The sequence below is a fragment of the Grammomys surdaster genome, unplaced genomic scaffold (genome assembly GCF_004785775.1).
Source record: "Grammomys surdaster isolate TR1022 unplaced genomic scaffold, NIH_TR_1.0 312170, whole genome shotgun sequence".
Taxonomy (NCBI): domain Eukaryota; kingdom Metazoa; phylum Chordata; class Mammalia; order Rodentia; family Muridae; genus Grammomys; species Grammomys surdaster.
The window spans coordinates 50-11,985 of NW_021626237.1; the positions used below are offsets into that span (position 1 = coordinate 50).

Here is an 11,936-nt window from a genome sequence, read left to right on the forward strand (position 1 = left end):
TTTTTTTGATACAACTTTTCCTCTCAGGTGAAATAGACTTAAATTTGTAGTGAATTCGTGACCTATATTGGGTGCCACTTAGTTGAAGTAATTTAAATTCAGTCACTGGTCAAGCCAACCATCTAAGTTGCAGCTGCTCTGCCTAGCTCAGCTGCCATGTGTCTCAGCTGGAGGCCACGTGTGCACAGCAGCTAGAACCAGCCCACCAGAAACACCCACCCTGCCACCCACGAGACGTCAGAGTGAGAGATGGCTCTGCCAATCTTCCACGCTGTCTATGCAAGGCTGGGCATTGCCCAGATCATTCCACCATCCACACAGGCCCAGTAAGAGAATGAGACTCTAATTCTTATAGATTAATCAAAGGCTTTATATGTTTGATAATGATTAATAACAAGATGCCCTTACGAATAGAGTTGTTTCCCAATTAGCTAACCTAAATAAAAGTTATTACCCATTTTATCCATGACTGCTCCCCATACCTGCATTGCTCTCCATTGCTCCTACATCTCTGCCCCTCTAACTCCTCCTCTTCCTTTTCCTCTTCCTCCTCCTTCTCTTCCTCTCATTACTCCTCCCACCTTAGCTCCTCCTACAACTCTCCTTTCTTTGGAAACTAGTTCCAGATCAAGGTCCTGAGCTGTGCAGGGGGGATGGGGGGGAAGAATGGATGAACTCTGGAACTCTTGGTGGCTGTATGACTGCAACTAGTTCAATTTACTGGTAATGGGAACAGGGACATCTAATTTCAGAGTATACATCTTTGAAGAGGCCAAGTCCACTAGACAATTTGGAAATTATCAAAATGTCAACAACCTACAAGGAGAAGGAAATCCTCAGGTCCCAAGCATCTAAGAGGCTGAGCATGTCACCAAGATCTGCAGCCACAAAACTTCCATAGCTGCCCTGTGGCAGCACAGGCATGAGTCAGGTAGAGGTTCTACCTCACTATGCTTTAAAAATGTAATTGTGATGGAGAAGCAGTGGAAGATTAAAAATTACCATTGACTCAGAGAGACTAGGAGTTAAATGTACTGACTATTAGGCAGAGAGATAGGTAGAGCGGTCATGAAGTCAACAACAATGGTGGACTTCCAAGATGGCTGGCTTCTTCTTCATTGTCTCAACCTGCATTAAAACTTGGTAGTTTAGAAGAGGCCTGGGCCGCACTCCAGCCTCCTTTTCCCTCCATGGTTTCACTCTCACTGTGCATGCTGGGTTGTCTCTACCCCCTCCATCCACACCGTGGAAAGTTAAGTTTGGAGATGGGGGACGAGGGGAACATGGACATGAAGAGGAGGATCCACCTGGAGCTGAGGAACCAGACCCTGGCAGCTGTTCAAGAACTTGTCTTGGACAATTGCAAAGCAATTGATGAAAAAATTGAGGGGCTAGCAGATGAGTTTGTGAACTTAGAGTTCCTCAGTTTAATAAATGTAGCCTTGTTTTCAGTTTCAGGCCTCCCAAAGCTGCCTAAATTGAAAGAGCTTGAGCTCAGTGAAAACAGAATCTTCAGAGGTCTGGACAGACTAGCAGAAGAACTTCCAAGCCTCACACATCTGAACCTAAATGGAAATAACCTGAAAGATATCAGCACCTTGTAGCCATTGAAAAGGTTGGATTGTCTGAAAAGCCTGGATCTGTTTGGCTGTGAGGTCACTAATCAGAGTGATTACCGAGAGAGAGAGAGAGAGAGAGAGGGGGAGAGAGAGAGAGAGAGAGAGAGAGAGAGAGAGAGAGAGAGAGAGAGGCTGTCTTCAGGCTCCTGCCCCCGCTGTTCTATCTGGATGGCTATGACCAAGAGGACCAGGAAGCACCTAACTCTGATGTGGAGGTGGATAGTGTAGAGGAAGCCCCCAACTCAGATGGAGAGGTGGATGGTGTGGACAAAGAGGAAGAAGATGAAGATGAGGATGGTGAGGAAGAAGAGGATGAAGATGAAGAGGATGAAGATGAAGATGAGGATGTAGAGGGAGAAGATGATGAAGATGAAGTCAGCGGGGAGGAAGAAGAATTTTGACATGATGGAGAAGTTGATGAAGATGAAGAAGATGAGGATGAAGATGAGGATGAAGAGGAGGAAGAAAGTGGGAAAGGTGAAAAGAGAAATCGAGAAACAGATGATGAAGGAGAAGATGATTAAGACCTGAAACAACCTGTAAGAAACAGAACTGTTGAGTATTGGTTGGATTTCTCATGGATTTGGTAGCTGTTTTTAAAAGGTAGCTGTGTTACAAGCCCTAGGACACCCCCACCCAAAGAGCTAAAGAATAGTTCCCATGATATTCTGCTTTCCTACCCCAACCCAAAGAGCTAAAGAATAGTTCCCATGACATTCCGCCTTCCTCTGTTTAGTCCCTTGGTAATCCACCACCAAACCTGGGGACTTTGCCCCAACCAAATTGTAAATGTTGTTAGGTTTTCGTCTAAGACTCTTGCTGTATCTTGACGGCTGTGATTGATGAGTTGACTGTCCTGGCTGCCAGTTACACTGCAATTGTAATAACATTTTTACTTTCTGTACAACAAAGAAAATCTTTGTAAAATAAAATCTTAATATTTTGAAAACAAACAAACAAACAAACAAACAAACGTACAAAAAAACCCCAGAGGCCTGGAAAAGCTTTTTTTCCATCAGTCGTCCCTCAACACTTCCATCCCTCTGCTGCTCTTGAGCATGAACAAGTTCAAATCTTTTTTGTTTTATTGGATATTTTCTTTATTTACATTTTAATTGTTTTCCCCTTTCCAGGTCTCCCCTTTGGAAACCTCCATCCTATCTCCCCTCCCTTTGCCTCTATGAGGGTGCTCCCCCCACTTCTGTCTTCCCACCCTGGTGTTCCCCTACACTGGGGCATCAAACACTCTCAGGCCCAAGGGCTGCTCCTCCCACTGATAGCCAACAAGGTCAGCCTCTGCCACATATGTGGCTGGATCCATGAGTCCCTCCATGTGTGCTCTTTGATTGGTGATCCAGTCCCCGGGAGCTCCAGGGGGGTTTGGCCAGTTGACACCTGTTGCTTCCCTCATGGGGCTGCAAACCCCCTCAGCTCCTTTAGATCCTTTTCCAACTCCTCCATCGGGGACACTGCCCTTGGTCCAATGGTTGGCTGCAAGCATCCCCTCTGTGTTTGTGAGGCTTTAGCAGAAGCTCTCAGGAGGCAGCTATATCAGGCTCTGTCAGCAAGCACTTCCCAGCATCCACAATAGAGTCCAGGTTTGGTGACTGTATATGGGATGGATCCCCAGGTGGGGCAGTCTCTGGATGGTCTTTCCTTCAGACTCTGCTTCACACTATGTCTCCATATTTCCTCCTATGAGTATTTTGTTCTCCCTTCTAAGAAGCACTGAAACATCCACACTTTGGTCTTCCTCCTTCTTGGGCTTCATATGGTCTGTGAATTGAATCTTGGGTATTCCAAACTTTTGGGCTAATATCCACTTATCAGTGAGTGCGTACAGTGTGTGTTCTTTTGTGACTGAGTTATTTCACAATTTCAGCCCTGAGTTTGATTATTTCCTGCTGTCTACTCCTCGTGAGTGTATTTGTTTCTTTTTGTTCTAGAGCTTGCAGATGTTCTGTCAAGCTGCTAGTGTATGATTTCTCCAGTTTCTTTTTGGAGGCGCTCAGAGCTATGAGTTTTTCTCTTAGCACTACTTTCATTGTGTCCCATAAGTTTGGGTATGTTGTGTCTTCATTTTCATTAAATTTTAAAAAGTCTTTAATTTCTTTATTTCTTCCCTGACCAAATTATCATTGAGTAGAGTGTTATTCAGTTTCCATGTGTATGTGGGCTTTCTGTTGTTTTTGCTGTTATTGAAGACCAGCCTTAGTCTGTGGTGATCTGATAAGATGCATGGAATTATTTCAATCGTCTTGTATCTGTTGAGGCCTGTTTTGTGACCAATTATATGGTACATTTTGGAGAAGGTACCATGAGGTTCTGAGTAGGAGGTATATTCTTTTGTTTTAGGGTGAAATGTTCTATAGATATCTGTTAAGTCCATTTGGTTCATAACTTCTGTTAGTTTTACTGTGTCTCTGTTTACTTTCTGTTTCCATGATCTGTCCATTGCTGAGAGTGGGGTGTTGACGTCTCCCACTATTATTGTGTGAGGATTAATGTGTTTTGAACTGTAGTAATGTTTCTTTTACAAAAGTGGATGCTCTTGCATTTTAGGGTGTAGATGTTCAGAATTGTTCGTCTTGTTGGATTTTTCCTTTGATGTGGATGAAGTGTCCTTCCTTATGTCTTTTTGACAACTTTTGGTTGAAAGTTTATTTTACTGGATATTAGAATAACTACTCCAGCTTGTTTCTTGGGACCATATGCTCAGAAAATGTTTTCCCAGCTTTTTACTCTGAGGTAGTGTCTGTCTTTGTCACTGATGTGTGTTTCATGTATGCAAGAATATGCTGGGTCCTGTTTATGTACCTAGGCTGTTAGCCTATGTCTTTATTGAGGAATTGAATCCATTGATGTTGAGAGATACTAAAGACCAATGATTGTTGGTTCCTGTTATTTTTGTTGTTAGTGGTGGTATTATGTTTCTGTGGTCCTCTTCTTTTTGGTTTGTTGTGAGATGGTTAATTTTTTTGTTTTGTTTTTCTTTACTGTAGTTTCCCTCCTTGTGTTAGAGTTTTCCTTCTATCATCCTTTGTAAGGCTGGATTAGTGGAAGGATGTTGTTTAAATTTGGTTTTGTCATCGAATATCTTGGTTTTTTTTTTTTTTTCATCTATAGTGATTGAGAGTTTTTCTGGGTATACTAGCCTTGGCTGGCATTTGTGTTCTGTTATTGTCTGTATGACATCTGCCCAAGATCTAGCTTTTAGAGTCTCTGTTGAGAAATCTGGTGTAATTCTCATAGGTCTGCCTTTATACGTTACTTCATCTTTTCCCCTTACAGCTTTTAATATTCTTTCTTTGTTCTACGTATTTAGTATTTTGCTTATTATGTTATGGGAGAAATTTCTTTTCTGGTTCAATCTATTTGTTCTGCAGGCTTCTTGTACATTTATGACGACTTCTTTCTTTATGTTAGGGAAGTTTTCTTCTATAATTTTGTTGAAGCTGTTTCCTGGCCCTTTGCATTAGGAATCTTCACTCTCTTCTATTCCTATTATTCTTAGATTTGGTCATTTCATTGTGTCCTGAATTTCCTGGATGTTATTGGTCAGGAGCATTTTGCACTTTGTATTTTCTTTGACTGTTGTGTAAATATCTTCTATGGTATCTTCTATGCCTGATATTCTCTCTTCTAGCTCTTGTATTCTGTTGGTGATTGTTGCATCTGTAACTCTTGATCTCTTTCCTAGGTTTTCCATCTCCAGAGTTGTCTCTCTTTGTGATTTCTTTATTTTTTTCCTTTCTATTTTTAGATGCTGGACAGTTTTGTTCAATTTCTTTACCTGTTTTATTGTGTTTTCTTCTATTTCTTTAAGAGATATGTGTGTTTCCTCTTTAAGGGCTTCTATCTGTTTAGCTGTGTTCTTCTTTATTTCTTTAAGGGAGTTATTTATGTCTCCTTTAAGGTCCTCTATCATCTTCATGAGATAGGATTTTAGTTCATACTCTAGCTTTTCAGGTATATTGGTGTATTCAGGGCTTGCTGTGGTGGGAGAACTAGGTTCTGATGGTACCAAGTGGCATTGGTTTTACTTGCTTGTTTTTGTGCTTGCCTCTCCCCATCTGTTTATCTCAGGTGTTAACTGGTCTCATTGTCTCTAACTGTATCCTGTCCTTCCTGTGAGCCTGGTTATGATGGACCACCTGGGAGTCAAACTGTCTCTGGGGGAATATTACCACTTTTTAATGATGCTTTTGTAGTACTACTTTATAAAATATACCAAATAAAATATGAATGTTTTTTGGTTGCAGTTTCACAATTTTTAGTTTATCAATGGAAAAAAAACCCTATTTCACCTTCATTTTAAAATATTATGTGTTGGTGTTTAAACAGCATAAACACTTGTAAAAATGAGTCAATTGACCTAGCTTCAGTGTATTTTGTTGTGTAAAAATAAGATTGCAAACTAAAAATAATTTCAGTGTATACTGCAGAATATTTGTTTTCTTAGTTTTAGAAGGGGCAATGGTCTTCTCATCTGACAGGAAACTGCTTGTTTATTAAATAAGAGTCAACTGATCATGATGACCAACCATGATTGTCAATTTAAACGGAATTATCTGGAATCAATCAAGAAGCATGTCACTAAGTGTATTTGTAAGGGCATTTCCTGGAAGGATTAACTGAAGGGAGACATGCTCTTACAGCATAGGAAGCACTTTCCAGGCACCAGCCCAGACATAAAAATGACTAAGAAAAAAAAAACTTTTACTTTTGGCTACCTACCTTCAGTGCCGTTTTGTCGTTTTGTACATGCATTTACTTTATTAGTGCTTCTGCTGCCATCCTTTGCTGATTTTGGGATCTAGATTTCCCAGCCTCCCATGTAAAATAAAAACCTATGGCTCTAAGAATTCCTGGCCTCATGGCCAGACTGTGACCGCTAAGGCAGCAAATATTTTGGTTTGACCAGCTACAAAGACTCTTGCCTCCTTAGTTTGTATACCCAACCCAAATTGTGTAAGTCAATCTAACGAATACCCTTTGTAATATACAGCCGTTCTATACTTCCACTTATGTATAGAGCCTTGGTTTATTTCAAGTTCTTGACATTGCTCCATCTACTGAGTGGAAGTAGTTGGATCGCAAACCTTACTCAAATCAACTAAATTCCTGAATCAAAAACATTTGCTCAGTCATTTCATATCAGGGTCACTTATTATAATTATATGAAGGCTGTGGGGGTCCCTGCATGCATCATGGCCAGCAGGGAAATGAACCGTAAAGAGACAATAAAGAAAACTCAACTCAGCTCAATTTAGTCAGGCTGGATCAAACTTCAGGAATCTGATACCAAGTGGTTTATTGTAAGCTTATTTAAACACAGTTCAATTTGGAAAAAAGTTTCTAGGCAACAATCATTCCAGTTTCAGGTGCACAAGAATGTTGAAGGTGTGACTACATAGAAACTCTTTTTCAATGTATGTGTGACCATGAGATGGATTCTATAGCTTAAGGGCCTAAGATCTGGCATGATCTTTGAATGAGACAGGATAGAGGTAATCAAGCTATAAAGTAGGTGTGATATCTCTACTGAGGATGTGCTTTATTTATTAACTGAGAGCTAAAGATAAGTGTTTAGGGATGGGGAGTCTGAAGTAATTATTCTGGAAAATTTGGGTGAGGTCTGGCTCCACAGATAGCAAAGTTCCCAGGTTATTAATAATATTCACTGCCAGCTTTCTGAGTGGAAAACAGGTATTTTATTTCCTCCATCGAGGAGACCCTAAATGTTTAACATTTCTAGTTTACCCAATGTTTATCTGTGATCACAAGGACCTCATGCCCTTTACAGAAAGCCATTGTCAAAGACTTTTGTAAGAATAGATAAGACAAAACTTAATGGATATTTAGAGTAGTTCAAATAACAAAAAGAGGCAGACTTTTAGGTCAGTAAGAGTTGACAGGTTTTGAATAATAATACAATATCGTTTAGAGTAATCATATGCAAAATGTATGAGAATAGGAAGATCTACACTGAACACCAAAAAAGATTTGGAGAAACTGTGGAGTTGCTAAATTATCTACTTCCCACCCATTCTTTGCTTTAGACTCTTTAGCATCTTTCTGCTCATAAGCAGACTATAGGTTTCTAGTTTAAATGAACTTCTTTTCTTTTGGTACTTTCATGTATAAATGTAGGCCACATTGAAGACTATCACACAGTATAGTAGATTCTTGTGAACAAGAGTGTTCTGATGATTTTGGCAGAATTCATGGGTATAATAAACTCATGAAGCTTTAAATTGTTTACAGCAATGTACAGTCTCTTCTAGAATGAGAAGCTAAGATCCTGAAGTCAAAAATTGGAACTCAAATAGACAAACAATTTAAGTTGCATATTTATCCATCCTTGTAACACGCAATTTCTTCTAATCATGAAAACCAAGTACAGTGATAGAAATTGCTCAGGATTTTAAGTCCATGTAGAGTCAGTCATCTTCTGATCCCCTGTGGTATCAAATCCCACCACTATCATTATGAACTTGTATTGTATTTTTTGTAAAGATGCTCAGCAGCAATAAAGGTACTATGAATATAATGGAGCATGTATCCTTGTGGGATGGTGGAGCATCATTTGGTAATATGCCCAGGAGTGGTATAGCTGGGTCTTCAGCTGGAACTATTTCCAATTTTCTGGGAAACTGCTTGATTGATTTCCAGAGTGGTTGTAGAAGTTTGCACTCCCACCAGCAGTGGAGGAGTTCACCTTTTTCCACATCCTTGCCAGCATGTGCTGCCACTTGAGTTTTGTCTCATAGCCATTGTGATTGTTGTAAGGTGCAATCTCAGAGTCATTTTGGTTTGCATTTCCCTGATGACTAAGGATGTTGAACATTCCTTTAACTGCTTCTTGGCCATTTGAAATTCTTCTTTTGAGAATTCTCTGCTTACTTCTGTATCCCATTTTTTAATTGGGTTATTTTGTTTGTTGGAGTCTATCTTCTTGAGTTCTTTATATATTTTGGATGTTAGCCTTCTGTTAGATGTAGGGTTAGTGAAGATCCTTTCCCAATCTGTAGTCATCTCTTTCTTGAGGTTTCATCTCTTGAGAAGTTTTCTTCTAGGATTTTGTTGAAGATGTTTTCTGATCCTTTAAACTGGGAATCTTCACCCTCTTTTCCTCTTATTCTTAGGTTTGGTCTTTTCATAGTGTCAAAAATTTCCTGGATGTTTTGAGTTAGGGACTTTTTGCATTTGGCATTCCTTTGACTGATGTGTCAATTTCTTCTATGGCATCTTCTATGCCTGAGATTCTCTCTTCCATCTCTTTTATTCTGTTGGTGATCTGTAGTTTCTGATCTTTTTTCTAGGTATTCCTGTTGTGTGAAATAAAAAAAAAATTAGAAAAAAAAAAAAGCAATGCAAGCTATGCCAGTGAGGCATATGCCTGTTCTCAGCCTGGCAGACTCTCTGACTCAGAGCTCTGAAATCTCTCCACCCAACTCCCTAAGTTCCCATGGCAGGCTATTGCCACGCATGCCCCATGCTTCCAAATTGCCATGGTTGGCTGGGGTGCTCTGCCACCGTACTTTTCTCTGGAACCCAGTTGAGTCTTGGCGTGAAGGAAAACACACAATCTTTGTTTAGAATTAACAGGTAGCAAACACAATAGCTGGGTGTGGAAACTAGCATCCTAATTTTGACATCAACCACCTAAACCGGGGGCCTCCAACTACCTACATTGTGCCTCCATGCTCTCTCCTGTCCAAAAGGAAGTTTCTTTCTGTTGCCTCTCCTTTTCCTCTCTCTGACCAGGAAATCCTGCCTCCTTCTTGCCCAGTGATTGTTCCCTTGAAATCTTTATTCATTAGGGGTAGGTTGGTTCTGCTACATGTTCCATCTTCAGGGTTGCCTCTCTCTGTGTTTTCTTTATTGCTTCTATTTCCGGTTTTAGGTCCCGAACCATTTTTTTTTTTCCATTTCTTTCACCTGTTGGATTGTATTTTCCTGTTTCTTTAAGGGATTCATTTGTTTATTCTTTAAGGGCTTCTACCTGTTTGCCCGTATTTCCTGTATTTCTTTCAGGAAATTGTTTATTTCCTCCTTAAAGGCCTCTATTATCTTCTAGAGATGGGATTTAAAGTCATAGTCTTGCTCTTCAGGTGTGTTAGCATTTTCAGGGCTTGCTGTTGCAGGTGAGTTGAGTTCTGATGGTGTCATACTACATTTGCTTCTGTTGATTATGTTATTGCATTTGCCTTTTGCCATCAAGTTGTCTCTAGTGTTGCCTGGCCTGGGTGTCCTGAGTTTGAGCAGAAAAGCACATGGAGCTGTGAGAGGGAGGGGAGCATGCACCAGTTTGGACCAGAAAGAAGATGGGTCGCCAATGAGGTGGAGCAAAGCCCCCAGCTGCTGCCCTTGTGGGTTCTCAGCATGTGGGGGAATTGGGGTGGAGGTCTCCTTTGTATCCAGAGTTCGATCAGGCCTCAAGGGAAGCAGATGGAGCTATGGGGTGGGGTTAAGGGGTAGCAGACACACCAGTCTGTGACTGCAGATCATTTCTGTTGTTTTAACATCCAGGTTTAATCTATAGTGTTCTGATAAGATATAAGGAGTTATTTTGACTTTCTGTTATCTGTTGAGGCTTGCTTTGTCACTGAGTATATGGACAGTTTTGGAGAAAGTTCTGGGACTTGATGAGAAAAAGATGTAATTTTTTTGTTTTGTTTGTCAGTTAAATAGTCTGTTAATATTTGTTAGGATCATTTTATTCATTTATTGTTATTCATTTTATTCATTATTTCTCTGTTTAGTTTCTGTCTTGATGATCTTTTCATTGGTGAGTGTAGGGTGTTGAAATCTCCCACTATTAATGTGTGGGGTTTAATGTGTGATTAAAGTTTTTGTTTGTTTGTTTGTTTTCTGGATGCCCTTGCATTTGGAACATAGATATTCATCATTTTGGTGGATTTTTTCTTTGATGAGTATGAAGTATCATTCCCTATGTCTCTGGATTACTTTTAGTTGAAAGTCTATTTTATTAGATAATATAATGGCTACTCCAGCTTGCTTTTTGAGTCTGTTTTCTTGGGAAACATTTATCCAGCCCTTTATTCTGAGGTAATGTCTATCTTTTCTTTGCAGAAGTGTGTTTCTTTTATACAGAAGAATGATGGATTCTGTTTTCACATCCAGTTTTAACCTGTGTGGGTTTTTTTTTTTTGCACCATTTGTTCATTTATGTTGAAAGATATTAATGACCAATGATTGTTAATTTCTGTTATTTTGATGTTGGTATTCGTGTGTGTGTGTGTGTGTGTGTGTGTGTGTGTGTGTGTGTGTGTGCTTCCCTTATTTTGGTTTTGCTGGTGTGGGGTTATTTGTTTTCTTGATTTTAGTTAGCCTCCTTGGCTTACAGTTTTCCTTGTAGTATCTTCTTTATGGCTGGATTTGTAGAAAGATTGTTTAAATTTGGCTTTGTCTTGAAATATCTTGTTTTTTCCATCTGTGGTAATTAAAAGTTTTGCTGGGTATAGTAGTTTGAGCTGAAATGTGTGGGTTATTAGGAACTGAAAGATATTTGTCAAGGCCATTCTATCTTTTAGAGCCTCTGTTGAGAAATTGGTTGTAGTTCTGATAGGTCTGCCTTAATATGTTACTTGTGGTTTTTAATATTTCTTTTTTTGGTTCTATACATTTAATGTCTTGATTATTATGTGGTGGGAAGATTTTCTCTTCTGGTTTGATCTATTTGATGTTCTGTAAGCTTCTTGTATGTTTATTGTTATTTCTTTCTTATGTTGAGGAAATGTTCTATGATTTTGTTGAAAATACTTAAATACTTTCTGGGCCTTGGAATTGGCAGTCTTCTATTCTTATTAATGTTATGGTTGGTCTTTTCATGCTATCTGGATTTCTTTTATATTTTGTGTCAGAAACTTCTTAGATTTAACATTTTCTTTGACTGATGAATAGATTTCTTCAGTTGTATCTTCTATGCCTGAGATTCTCTTTTCCACCTCTTTTAATCTGTTGGTGATACTAGCATTTGTAGTACGTGTTCTCTAGGTGTTCCATCTCCAGGATTCCCTCAGTTTGTGTTTTCTTTATTGGTTCTATTTCCATTTTAGGTGTTGGACTCTTGTATTCATTTTCTTCATCTCTTTGATTATATTTTCATGTATTTCTTTATGTGATTTATTAATTTTCTCTTTAAATGCTTTTATCATCCTTACAAGATTAATTTTAAGGTCATCTTCTTGTCTTTTGTTTGTGCTAGAATATCCAGGGATTTTTATCATAGCATAGCAGGACTCTGTTGGTAGCTTATTGCCCTGACTCTTGTTGGTTGTGTTCTTATGC

General features: G+C 39.3%; 1 pseudogene; it reads left to right on the forward strand.

Moving 5' to 3' along the window:
• The first annotated feature begins 1,283 nt into the window (after nucleotides 1–1,283).
• Nucleotides 1,284–2,738, forward strand: LOC114616247 (annotated as a pseudogene).
• Nucleotides 2,739–11,936: the final 9,198 nt, after the last annotated feature.